The sequence below is a fragment of the Apus apus genome, chromosome 3 (assembly GCF_020740795.1).
Source record: "Apus apus isolate bApuApu2 chromosome 3, bApuApu2.pri.cur, whole genome shotgun sequence".
NCBI lineage: Eukaryota > Metazoa > Chordata > Aves > Apodiformes > Apodidae > Apus > Apus apus.
The window spans coordinates 3,182,372-3,196,562 of NC_067284.1; the positions used below are offsets into that span (position 1 = coordinate 3,182,372).

Consider the following 14,191-nt stretch of genomic DNA (forward strand, 5'->3'; position numbering starts at 1 on the left):
CTAAGTGTGTGCTTCCCACACCAAAGCTGGGAGTGGGCTGTGCACACAGTGCAGAAATTGCCTTTTTGGGCAAAGAAATCCAGCTGCCACTTTCACACGTAGGGGAGGAAAAGCAGGAACCCAGACTGAAAAGCAGTATTCATTTTATTTTATTCATTTGGACTAGGACATTTACAGCAACCTGAATATTTTTGAGAGGTCAAGGGATTTCTGCAGCACTAAGTGAATGCAGCCCAGGAGGCCTGGCATTTGCATTTGCATTTTAATTTGCATCTTAATTTGCATTTACTTTTGCACGGCAAGGCTGTATGTGATGGGAGGCAACACCAGAACTGGAGTTTTTACAGTTACATTCTAAGCATCACCCTCACCAGATCATTCCCACTGGCTCTGCCCAGCCACTGAGGAAGGCACAATATGTTATTTTTGCCCCAGAGCAGGCAGGAGAGAAGTATGTAGGGAAGGCTTCTCTTCCCTGGCTCTCCTACTACAAGGTTTCTCCCCCCAGCCTGGATTTGTGCCTGGGGTTGCACCAACCCTGATGCTCTTGGCCTTGTTGAACTTCATGAGGTTGGCAGGGACCCACCTGTCCAGCCTGTCAAGGTCCCTCTGGAGGGCCTTCCTTCCCTCTAGGATGTCAACTACTCCACACAGCTTGGTATCATCAGCAAACCTGCTGAGGATACACTCAGTCCCACTGTTCATGTCTCCAACATAATATTCCTGTTGATCCTGTCAGAAGCAGCTCTGTTGGCACCAGTGGAATAAGTCCAGTTTTAGGCACTGGGGCTTGAGCCACTGAGTCTACGTGTAATGCTGCATTGCCTAAATCACCTTCCATCTCCTCTTCTCTGCAGCAAGGTCAGCACAGGGGGGAACAGAAACAGGGTTCCCCTGTAGTGGCAGTAATGAGGACAGTAGGAGCTCTTCTCACAGGCAGGTCTGTGAGGGAGCCTGTTGGGACAGAGCTCTGATGGAAGGAGCAGGGCCATAACAAAGCACTGCAGGAAGCCAGGCAAAGCAGCCACATTTTTCATTGTTTCTGTTCTCCAGCTTGTAAGCGAGATGTTCTCTCTTTAATAATCATGTGCTTTCCAGCCCCTGTGTACCAATGGATGTCACACATGTATTGACTTCAGTGCAGTTACTCTTGATTTACACGTGCAGCAGTGAGAGGGGGGGGCAGGCATCGTGTCCAGTCATATTAATCCCCTTACACCACTCCAGAGTCACCTCTTAACCTTGCCCTGCAGCACATGCCCCTGAGCCATCATTCCCCTGTGCTCACAGCAAACTGCCAGGTGCTAATGGCTTGTGTAGCTCAGGTGGGATTTGTTGATCCATGCATGTATCACTTACAAGGATGTTTTATGTGTCTAAGAAGCAGGTGTGCACTGGGCTGTACCCAGCACCAGGCTCTGCAATCAGCCTTGCTGGCTGAGCACTGCCCTCAGTTTCCCCAGGCCCCTGTGCTCTGCCTGCCCTGACAATGCCTCTCACACCAGCAGCCAACAGCCCCACACATGGGGCAAAGGCCCCTCTCCAGCCCTCTCCCAATGTCAGTGGTTTCACTGCCTTGTCTTGGCACGTCTGGGAACATACCCCATGGCTCTTTCTCAACTGTGAGGGAACTTTCTGGCTCATGAGAGCAAACTGTGGGGAGCAGTTGTTGGATGATTCCCAGGACTACATCTGGGAAGTGCCTGGCTTCAGGTTTGCATCACAGGTAGACCTAAGATGTCTGTCCTACAGAACCTCGGTTGAAAGCAATCCTGGACCTGCACCCCAAAATTTTCCATGGGAGTGGCAGTGCAGTTTGAGGTCAGATGATGGCAAGATCTGGGTTAAGTCTGCAGAAAATGCTGTCAGGAGTGCCAGGGACTACATGGATGAGAAGCCAATGGGGCAGGGATCCTGTGAAGTGCCTCCACCTACACCCTCTGCATTCAGCTTCCAGTGGTCCTCTCGTGCTGAGCCAGCAGAGGCTTGGGTGTGTGCATGGAAAAGGGACATTTTGGAATCCCCTACATACTGTTGAGGTGCACCAGTGCAATGATGGATTGTTATTTTTTTAGAGGAAAGCATGTTGGCTACAGAACTTCTTGTGGACACAGCGACTGAAGAAGAGCTTCTCTTAAAAAATGGGGTGCTGGCCTATGTGGGAATCATCAAATACCATAAGCACCTTCTTCTTTCCCTTTCAGTTAATTATTTTCTTTCTCTTTCAGTCCTGAACCCTGGGCTTTGGTGGTTTTCTGCTGTTAGATAATTGCTGTACTCCACAAAGAGCACAGCTGCACAGAAGCAGCAGCTGCAGCAAACCTTTCTTTATCTGAGGACTCTTGTGGCCACTCTCTTTGTCCTTGCCAGGGAGGGAGACAGGAAGGCCTGTGAATAAGGTCCCAAACCTTGCTCCTCTCTCAGGTCAAATCTGCACATGTAGATGCCATATGGTGTCCTCTCCAGCTGCTCACAGGAGAACAGCACCTCTTCTTGTGGCCGTGGCTGGAGGTAGGGCCCCACATGGAGCAGAAGCACTGGGGGGTAGAGGTTCCCTTGCTACATCAGTGCCTCTGTCATATGCATAGGAAGGTGGGCTCTTCCTATTCACGTGCACTTGAGAAGCTGGTATGAGAAGTGCTAGAGCAAGGCACTGTAGGAGTGTGAGTAGGAGACAAGCCACGAGGCTGGCAGCTGAGTTTCATCTGAGACTTTCCCACTGATAGTGTGGGCAGGTCACCCTTCTCTGCATTGCCTTTATTTGAGCATCTATCCAAGGGGGACAATAATTCTTGCCACCATGTGCAAAGCCCTTCTAAAACAGCCGGGGGGGGGGGTGGGGTGGGGTGGGGGAGATAGAAAATCACATATTATTACAATCAATATTTTCTCTTCCAAGCACCAAATAAGCAGCTCAAAAATTTCAAGCCCTGAGAGGGCAAGAAAAATGTTGGATTTTCCCTTTCTAGTACTGTGGCTTGTTTAATCTTTTCTTGTTGCACACTATGAGGAACAGTGTTCCTGGCTGCTCAGCACACTCAGAATAAATGGCTTTTATGGCTATCAATAGCTGCAGCTCTCTTCAGCATTTAATTACCTGCAAAGGCCATTTATTGCCTCATATATTCCTCTACCATGAGTATTATCCTTTCAACAATAAATAAAATATTAAGGTCACTCCTAAAAAGGGAGCAGAGGAACTGCACAAGCCATCCAGCCACAGCAAAGTCTGATATAAAAAGTTGTTCTGGTCTTTGGGGCACTGGAATTGATAGCAGAGCCTGCAGGAGAGCAGAGAAAGGGTGGGATGGCTGCAGGCATTCCTTCCTTCCCTCCTTCCATCTTCCTGGATGCATGAGTCTGTGCATCCATCAGCAGGCTGGGTGCCTCCTCCTTCTCCAGACTGGACCCAGCCAGTCCCAGGGCAGGGCATCCCACCAAGGAACCCCCCACTGTGGTCCTGCCTGCAGCTGGAGCACCATCCCCAGGAATGACTTCCTGAAAGGACATGTCCAGGCTGATAGCTCTGTGGCAGAACAGAAAGAGAGGCAACAGCAGCTGGAGCTACCTGGTTTCATTCAGAAACCTAGGGAAGGGCAGGAACAGTTTAGGATGGCACAAGAAGTAGGAAGTAAAAGCAGGAGGGTGAAAGAAAGGAGACAGGCAGTGCTGCTGGGGACAGGTTTCGTGAGGGTGGTAGTAGAAGCTTTAGCATTCAAGCTCTCTAAACCTAGATCAGAAGAAACCAATGGAAGGGGCAAACCCTGACAGGAGGAATAATAAGAGATGGGTGGGAGAGATGAAATTCACCTGTGATATAATTTGCCTGAACTCTACAGAATTGGCACAACTGGATAAACTGACCTTGCTGACCTTTCAGCAGTGTGATTACTGTTTGCTGACCCCCACATGAAGAAAGAGTCCCTTTCTGCTCCTTTACATTTATGAAAGTGTATCTCCTTGTGAATGCTGGGCAAGGAAGCAGACATCCCTCCAGCAGGTCTGTGAGGGAGCCTGTTGGGACAGAGCTCTGATGGAAGGAGCAGGGCCATAACAAAGCACTGCAGGAAGCCAGGCAAAGCAGCCACATTTTTCATTGTTTCTGTTCTCCAGCTTGTAAGCGAGATGTTCTCTCTTTAATAATCATGTGCTTTCCAGCCCCTGTGTACCAATGGATGTCACACATGTATTGACTTCAGTGCAGTTACTCTTGATTTACACGTGCAGCAGTGAGGGGGGGGGGGGGCAGGCATCGTGTCCAGTCATATTAATCCCCTTACACCACTCCAGAGTCACCTCTTAACCTTGCCCTGCAGCACATGCCCCTGAGCCATCATTCCCCTGTGCTCACAGCAAACTGCCAGGTGCTAATGGCTTGTGTAGCTCAGGTGGGACTTGTTGGTAAGTGTTGATACAGTCAGCCCAAGGGAAATCGTCCTTCTCACCTTCTGCTGGGCTGCTTTGCCTCTGGTTTGGAGAAGGTGCAAGAAAATCCATCCCTTTTGTAAAGCTACCTCCTGGGGGAATAGGCACCGAGCTCCCAGCGGTGGCTGAGGAGAAGGCCAAAGGCTCTTCTGTCCTTCAGCTCAGTGTGTGCTCAGAGCCATGGCACAGGCACCAGCAGTGCTGGAGATTGCCTGGGCTGCAGCCATGGAGGTTAGAAGAGAGAGCAAAGCCATGAAATGGAGTTTAAAAAAAGGGAAATAGGATGCTTTCTTTTTCCACATGAAAAGGTATGAGTGAGGAAAGTGGATGAAATGATGGGCATAAATGCGTGGAGCACGATGGACGGAATCATATCCTGTATAGAAAAGAATCGTAGAATCACAGAATGGTTTGGGTTGGAAGGGACCTTGTTCTGGTTTGGTTTGGTGGGTTTTTTGGTAGCAGGGGAAGGGCCCCAGGAGTGGCTCCGGTAAGAAGCTGAGAAGCTCCTCCTGCTTCCAAAACCCAGCCAAGGAGTCAGTAGAGGGACAATAGATGCGCCTCAGCAATTAACATACGAAAGAATCAACGTCACACCTGAGCAGAGAGGCACTTAGGCGAGAAGAGCTGAGCTGGAGGAGGAGAGCGGCGCTGGTGGTTGGTGAGGAAGAAGGGGAAGAAGGTGCCCAAGCAGAAGTTTCCCTGCAGCCCATGGCGAGATGGCAGCTGTGCCCCTGCACTCGTGGAGGAACACTCTCTGAAGGCACCAGGAGGGGTGAACTTGGCCACTGGGCTTGGATTGTGTGGCCAGAGGATTTGCTGCCTGTGGACTCTGATTACGCAGTTGTGGAAGCCCCCGGGCTAGGGGAGGTTCCCCCCCCAGAGTCTCCTCCAGACTGAATAACCCCAACTCCCTCAACCTGTCTTCACAAGAGAGCTGCTTCAACCCTCTGATCATTTTTGTGTTCTCCTCTGGACATGCTCCAACAGGTCCATGCCTTTCTTGTGTTGGGGGCTCCAGAGAGGGATGCGGGCTCCAGGTGAGGACTCACCCGGGCAGAGTTTGTGCTGGGGTGGTGCTGGCTGTGGCAGCACTGAGAAAGGTCAGGGTACAAGGTGGGGAGCTGCATGACCAGCAGTTGGGCAAGAGAAACAGGTGGGGAGCAGCAGTGGAAAAGTCAGGAAAAGAAAGGATTTGTGAAGGACAACTAAGGCTTTAGTGCCCAGCTGTGTTGTATTTATATGGCAGAAGAAATACCAGAAAGTCCAGTTTTGCTGCAGCACTGGGCAGGGAGAAATGAAGCAAAGACTTTATAGAAGATCTTATATCTACTTAAAAACACATGTACAGGCTCCTGCTTTTAGGTGCTCTGCTGCATTTCTGGGTGAGATGATTAGTTACTAGCGGGCAGATGCAGCTTGTTTTGCAGTTACTGCACTTTGCTCTAGACATCTCACTTCTTGGACCTCAAATTACTTGTTTTCCAAACAAACAAACAAACAAATGCTGTCGAATATTTTAAGCAATATAATTCAGGGAGATGCATCATGGTGGTAGCAGAACAGAAACGCTCCCAGCACTTCAGCTGCTTAGAATGCCAGAGAAGAACACCTTGAAAATTCCAAATAACACAGGCATTTTCATCTAGTCTATTCTGTCTACAGGCTTTTTTTGACTGTTATCAATGCTGATTTATAAGCATGCAGAGTACATTATAAACTACCTAGACAGAGAAGCCCCTCTAGGTTCTGCTCCAAGCTGGAGACAGAAAAGATGGATGGCAGCCTCTCCTGTCTCCCTCTGCCAGTGCAGAACTATGGCTGTGCTATGACACAGAACTCCACAACCCCAATAAATCTCCTTTTCTTGATGCACACTTTGGTGGAACATAAAGGCAGGGGAGAGGATGGAGGAGCAGGTCTGAAATTGGGAGGAAGGGATCAAAGGAAGATTTTTTTTTCTGAAGGCCAGATCCTTGTGTCACTGAAATCCCTTTGCCTTCACTCAGGGGGCTGCAGTGCCTGAACCATTTGCCTACACTGTGACATGGGGCTAAAACCTCTCCATTGCAACACAAGACATCTACTCAAACATCCCCAGGCACTTAAACAAATAATAATAATACTCCTCAATGGGTTATTTACACACATGAGCACCTTTTATTATTAAATCTTGTGTATTTCAGCAGCTAGCTTGTGAATTTACCTTTTTACTCAGTTTGGACAATAAAACCATGTTGATCTGTTCCCAGCTGGTTTCATTCCCTGGTTCTACTGCATTAAACACAATGTGGCTGTTGTCTGGGCTGCAAACAGTTGGGGGAAATGGTTTAAATAATGAAAAACAATTGCCTGTGCTGAAATCCTTGTAATCAGGACAACATTGGGTTTTGGAATATTCTTTAAAAAATTCACATTCTTGATGTTAGCTGCCTGGCAGCTTCTCCTTGGGGGACTCAGCATTTCAGTTACTGCAAAATACTTTTTTTAGCAGCTAGGACCCAGCAAGGTGGTACGTGGTGCAGTAAAGCCTCGGAATAAACCCTGGGGAATTCACTGCTGGTTCTCGTGGTTTCCGTGTTCCTAATATCCACATTCACAAGTGGATGAGGAATATTTACATTTTTCTCTTCTGACTGACTAGTACCACCCTTTCCCCCTCCCCCCGTGGATGGAACTGTGTGTTCCTATAACCCATGCAAAGTTATCCCTGAGACACCAGGCGTGACAGCCCTGAAACTCTGTCAGTGGATGCCCTGGGCTGCCTGCTCACTTGCTGCCTCTGCAGCAGCCTCAGGGATGCTGTGGCTCCTTGGGGACACGTCTCCATGTCACTTCACTTCACCTTGGCAAGCAGCAAGCAGCACTGCTGCCACAAACCAGATGTCATTCCCTGTAACATTTTCCTTCTCCAGCCAAACCCTGGAAAGGGTCCAGCCCGTGCCCAGCCCTGATGGGTGCAGATGCATGCACCAGAGAGGGGTGTTGACATGATGTAGAAATGCCTGCTAAAGGGTGACATTATATTTTCATTGTGCTGCATGTCTGGACAGGAGATGGAGCTAAAAAGAATGGGCTGATGCTGTAATCCCAGAGTAAATCACAGCAGGCAGAGCTGGAAAGTCTTAATCCATCACAGGAAGCTCTTATCTTTAGATAGATGCATGCAGGCTCAAGCTGCAAGGAAGATAAGGTCCATAGTCTGTTTCTGACTGGACGGAAATGTGTGAGGCTGTTTGGCAGACACAGAAAAAGTGGGGTTTTTTTGTTATAAGAGCTGATGTTAAAACAGAAGATAGCAATTCAGAACTAAGGCATCTCTTTCACACTCTTAAATACTGTTTAGATCTCTCTGGTCTCTCCTTCTCCTGCTTAACTAGGTTGAACTGATAGTGAAACTCACCAGAAGTATTTCCTTCTGCTTTGCTGCATTTGCTTTTTGTGTTTCTCCACTTCTATTTTTCCTTCCATGAAGGTTGAGCTGGATGGTTTCTAACCTCCACAACTGCTTAGAACTGTCCCCTCCCACTCCTACCCCCTGCCTCCCAGATAGGGCAAGTGCCATCTTCGTGTGGGAAGCTGGAGCCAAGCTCAGGAACTATAAAATACAGGTGAAGATAAAACTGTCCAAGGAGGTTCTCCACAGGATTTTGACACTGTGGCTGGCTCCTCTCAAAATGACTGGGAGATGAGAAAAGGCTGGCCCTGGCTGAGGGAGAGGAGAGGTCTGAGGAAGATATGATATCATGCAGCTTAAAATATGGAGTTCACATCTGGTCAACCCATTATAGAAAATATATGGTAGCACTTAAAAAGGCACAGGGAAGGGTCAGAGGGCAAAGCCCATCACTAAATGATATGAGGAACAGGAGACAACGTGAAAAAGGAAAAGTGGGGGAGAAGAAAAAAAAAAAAAGAAAGAAATCTATATTGACTCTGAGGAAAAGAAGTTAATGGGGAATTTAATTAGAGCAAATACAAATGCTTGAGCATTGCAGGTGGTGGAGTCCAAGGTTATGAAATGACATAAAAATATTGGTCTAGAAGGAAGGGCAGTTGCCCCAGGAAGCTACTGGGGTGCAAAAGAGGACATCCCTGGTTTGGGAACACTGTCTGGGGTGCTCAGAGGGGGGCATGAAGGTTTCCATGGGTGCCTTGTGCAACCTTCACAGGCTTGTGCAGGACATGGCCTGTTAACTGGGAAAGAGGATCCTGGTCCCAGTTCACTGCCTTGACCTTGGGCTCTGCTGTGCAAGTGACAATCTGGGGGCAAACCCAGAGAAAGGCTGGGCTATCAGGAGAGGGAAAGCTGGATGAATGACAGAGTGAGATGGATGGAAGGGGAACAGCCTGGGGAAGAAATGGCTAGGCAGGTCAGCAGTGCAGGAGGAGGGGAAATAGCAAAGAGACAGGAAAATAGCTGGGAAAATGGGAGAAGGGTGATGCTGCTTGTGTGGGAAAGCAACAGTGGAGCAAGGTTGAGATGGTGGGAATATGATGGAAGAGCCAGTAGGAAGAGATGATGGGGAAGAATAGAGGGAGGAGCAGATGGAGGGGAATAAGGAAAGGGAGCCTGAGACAGGTAAAGGGAGAGAGGGATGCAACACAAGAAGTGATGTGGGAGCAGCAGCAGCTGAGGAAAACAGCCTAAGGTGTGTTTGTCTTGGGAGGAGAAAAGGCAGATTACAGAGTGTCTCTGGAGTGCAGAAAGAGCTTTTACCTATAGAAACAATTTTAGCACAATATGGTTGTTTGGGGTTTTTTTTTAAGACAAAGAAGAAAAAGTGAGTGATTAGATCTGCTCAGGAAACTGTCAGCTAAGGATCATCTTTCCTGAGTATACACTCTACTTCATTTCCTGCTTGACTTGAAATTGATTTTCATTTGCTTACCTAATGCACAGTGGGAGACATGATTTTTTTTGTCTTTCTGGAGTGTCTCTATTCCCAGGTGCTACCAAAGGTCCATGGGATGTGTTCTGCATTCACATCTATCTCTGTGGATGCTGTAGTGGCATTTAGCTGCCACTGAGGCAAAGGACTTGACATATTACAGAGATGAGAGACAAAAAAAAGTATTTTTCTTCATCCTAATGGAGAACTGGGCCCCAGAGATGACAGATGACCTGATCAAGGTCATTCCAGAGGTATGCAGCAGAGCTGGGAAGTGAGCTGTAGGTTCTCATGCTGGTTTAACTCTCAGCTGACCCATCTTCAGGTACTGGGCCAGGAACCACCCAGGCTGCTACTTTGAAGAAACGCAGCTAGAGGAATGTGGATTTTTAAATGAGGAAAGTAGTTGGCTTCTTTTCTCACCTCCTTTGCTGCATTTTAAGGTGTGCTGCACGTAACAGCCTTGGGTTTTCAATCCAGGTGCCTGTGCACCATTCCTGGAAAGGAAAACTCTGCCAAAATGGCTTTGAGGATCTCAGGGTGGTGAACAGTTGTAACAGAGACTGCTGTGCTCAGAGCAAAGGCTCAAAGCAGCTTTCTCATAAATCCTGCTTTAAAACATTGGGTACTAATTTCTCATCAATGTGTGCCCTTCTGCTGACTACCTAGAAAATAAAATACAGAAGTGTGACAGAATTCAAAAGAGCTAAGCTGCAGATTTATGAAAATGTTGCATTTAAAGCCTCAATAGAGAGTTACCGTTTTCCTCTCTTGTCATGGAAAACATGTTTTCCCCTAATTGGCCAAAGTGGGATTAGTAGCTGGGAAAGCCATACACTTCACAAGGCCTTCTGGGAGCTCACAAAATGCAGATATTTTTATACCCATTGTTGGTAGAGCCCCAACTCACACAGCTTCTCCGTTGTGCAAACTAACAAGGAGTTGCAGAAATAGGAACACAAAGAGCGTCCACAGTCTTTTGTAGGTTTTGGGCAGTGGAAACTGTCCATCTCATTGTCTCCTGTGCCACTATAAGGCCCTGGACCCTTCACACAAGCCATTGCCATGGCCCTCCCCTACCCCCTGTGGCTGCTTCTTACAGTGGAGATGTCAGTCATAGGATGAGAGGACAGTTCAGGTGGGAACAGACCCCAGGAGGTCTCTGGTAGAATGCAGGGCCCAAAGCAGGGTCAGCTTTGTGGTCAGACCAGGTTACTCAGGGCTTTGTTCAGCTGGGTCTGGAAAACCTCCCCATGCCAGAACCTGCACAGTCTCTCTGGTCAACCTCTGCCACTGCCCCAGTGTCTTCACAAGGAAAAAGTTTCTCCTTACATTTTCATTTCAATTTTTGCCTGTTGTCTCTTGTTCTGCTCTGCACCACTGTGAGTGGCCTGGCTCCATCTTCTTGGTGACCTCCCGACGGTCCTGTGGGCTGCTGCTAGGTTTCTACCCCCAAGCTGCCCCTTCCCAAGGCTGAACAAGCCCTGTTCCCCCAGCTCCTCCTGGCAGGGCAAGTGCTCCAGGCCCATGGTATCTTGGTGGCCCTCTGCTAAACTCACCCATTTCTCTGGTATCACAGAGACTAAACCATGACACCAGGTTAGACCCCCGTGGTCTTACTGGCCCACATACAACACGTTAACTGCCACCCACTAAGCCTGATCCTCCAAAGAGTTTCTCACTAATCCCAATCATAATGTTCTCACTTAGAAGCAATATTGTGGGAGATGGTGTTGAAAGCCTTGCTGAAGTCAAGGCCATGACATCCACTGCTCTCCCTTTGCCTGCAAACCCAGTTGCTTTATGATAAAAGGCAATCAGATTGGTCAGGTGTGGCTGATCCTTGGTGAAACCCATACAGACTGTCCCCAGTAACCCTCACCTCTTCTCTGCTACTCTGGGGGGGGGGTAATGAAAGGCACTTGTCTTCTCCTGCCCTAATGTGTGAAGATCAGAAGCTCTGAAAAGGCTTCCTTAGAAACCCTGGCTGCTTGAGATGATCCCTGCTTCCCCCTGTCCAATGAAGACATGAATATGACTTTTTAAATTCCCAGAGCACCTTCCACTGGGACATGTTTCAAACGTAATGAATGAAGGTTCCTGCTTGGTCCTTGGAAACAGGCATCATTACTTCCATTTTTGAAGCAGAGACATGTGGAATAAATTGATCTAGATCAAGAAAAGAGTCTTAAGCAGGGTCAGAAACAGAACTGACAGCATCTGGCTCCTTGTCCTAGTCTCATACACAACTCATGAGTGTCCTTCCACCTGCTTGTGTCCTGTCTCCCAGGACTACTGGGTGTCTGACATCAGTCAAAAATCCCTGGTGTCTGCTCACAAGTTTTGGAGTAATTTATATCCATAGCAATAAAAGCTGTGTGACGTTTACTTAGCAGGGCTCTTTTAATGTGCTGTTTGTTGTTTTGATAGTCTGCATCTTCTTCATATTGTTATCATATTAAAAGAGGATCCTTTTCCTGGAATAAAGAGGTAATGATTCACAAGAGGCATAATTATTCCACGTGGTGCAGGCAGGATGCTGCAGCAAGAGCTGTCTTCTTTATGCGTAAGAGGCTTTTATTGCAAGTGTTCTACACAGTAATTAAATTCCTTTGAATGAGGAGGCTTGATTGGATTTTCTTGGGTTTATTGGGAGGAGTCTGGAAAGCCAGGTATTTAGCTCAATTGCTGGACAATTTAGGCTTCTGTTGGAGGTTAGGGAGAAAGATTCAGAGTATCTGATTCCCATTTCTCTTATGCTACTGTTCCGTTAGCTGAACTGCTCTGGAGACCCTCAGGAGGTTTGCAGACAACACCAAATTGGGTGGGCGTGCTGATCTGCCTGAGGGTAGGAAGACTCTGCAGAGGGACCTGGACAGGCTGGGTTGATGGGCTGAGGCCAATTGCATGAGGTTCAACAAGACCAAGTCCTGCATTTCAGTCACAACAACCCCAGGCAATGCTACAGGCTTGGGGAGCAGTGGCTGGAGAGCAGCCCAGCAGAGAGGGACCTGGGGGTGCTGGGTGACAACTGGTTGGCCTGAGCCATCGTGTGCCCAGGTGGGCAAGGACACCAGCCCCATCCTGGCCTGGATCAGGAATGGTGTGTCCAGCAGGAGCAGGGAGGTGCTGGTGCCCTGTGCTGGCACTGGTGGGGCTGCAGCTCCAGCCCTGGGGGCAGTTCTGGGCCCCTCACTGCAGGAAGGACATGGAGGGGCTGGAGCGTGTCCAGAGGAGAGACACCAAGCTGGGGAAGGGCTGGAGAACAAGTCCTGTGAGGAGAGGCTGAGGGAGCTGGGGGTGTTTAGGCTGGAGAAGAAGAGGCTGAGGGGAGACCTCATTGCCCTCTGCAGCTGCCTGAGAGGAGGTTGCAGGGAGGTGGGAGTTGGGCTCTGCTCCCAAGTGAATAACAACCAGAGGAAATAGCCTGAAGTTGTGCCAGGAGAGGTTTAGATTGGATGTTAGGAAAGATTTCTTTACTGCAAGAGTGGTCAGGCACTGGAGCAGCTGCCCAGGGAGGTGGTGGAGTCACCATCATGGAGGTATTCAAGAAATGTGTAGATGTGGCACCTCAGGGTGGCCCGGGTTGTGGGGGATTTTTTGTTTCTGTTTTGTTTGGTTGGTTTTTGGTTGTTTGTTTTCTTGGTTTGGTTTGGTTTTTAGTGGGTATTTTCTGGTGGAGTGTGCGTGGTTGGTGGGGTTTGTTTGGGGTTTGTTTGGTTGATGGTTGGACTCAGTGACCTCAGAGGTCCTTTCCAACCATGATGAATTTGTGGTTCTGTGAATTACACCCTATCTGTGTTTGTGTGAGATCCAAGCTCAGAAATCCCTGGCAGGAAGCAGCAGGGTACCTGAATGCATGCTGCAAGAATTCAATTTATCTAAGGAAAAAAAGCCTTGCTAAAGGGAAGTTACTTGCAATTGCAAAGGCAAGTGCCCTAAAGTGAGGAAACTTCACATTTACAGCTGCCCCTCAGATCTGAGGTTTGCCTTATGGTGAGTCCAGCCTTGGCCCAGAATGGGATAAAGTTTTGAAATCCAGCAGCAATAAAATGAAGTCAGGCAATCATGGAACAAAAATCTGTGCTGTGGCTTGACACACGAGCCAGGATGCTGGCATGGCACAGCTCTTGAGCATTTGAGTTGTCAAGCTAAATCATGTTTGTTTAACATCAACTACAGCACACAGTTGCCAAGGTTTTGTTGGTTGGGTTTTTTATTTTTGCAAAGGAAAAGAGTAAAATTGTAAATTAAAAGGAAAACTCTATTATGTACAGTCTCAACATCTCTTAGCAATGGGGTTTGGGTCTTGTAGCATAAATTCCAGCATAATTTCTTCCAACAGGCTACACAATCTGTCAGGAGGAGTGTGTTGCTCAGACAGAGATGGAGATGTACAACACCACGGGGGTGATTTCACCCTTCTCAGGTGTCTCTGGAGGGAGAGAAGTCATGATAAGGAAGGTGACATTTTCAACAGCCCAAAGAAATATTGTGGGGCAATGGGAGGCACCTTCCTCTTCTGGGGGCTCCCTGTTCACCTTGTTTATTAACACCTTGGTTCACCCAGGGAAGAGTGGGAACTTCTGAAGAGCTGATTGCCAGGATTTGTATGGATCTCAGAGAGGTTTTCTGGGGCTCTGCTTGTGTCTCAGTGGTGGAAGTGGAGGAGAGGGTCCTGGGTCTGGGTGACTGTTGGTTTTGCAGGGAGAACGGCAGTGGGAATGGGAAGAGCTTTGACTATGTTTTGTGAGGACAAAAAAGGCAAGCAGGAAGGAGCTTGGGTATTGAGGAGGAGACTGGGAGTGGCCAGAGGAGGACAATGACACCGACAAAGAGATCTCAAACCAGACAGCAAAGCAAGATGGACTTTG

The 14,191-nt window shown here is 48.3% G+C and overlaps 1 protein-coding gene across 1 annotated transcript in view; it reads left to right on the top strand.

Annotated features, from left to right (window-relative positions):
- SCML4 (Scm polycomb group protein like 4) overlaps window positions 1-14,191 on the top strand; it is a 42,904-nt gene that overhangs the window by 12,482 nt on the left and 16,231 nt on the right. The gene's annotated exons all lie outside the window — the stretch shown is intronic.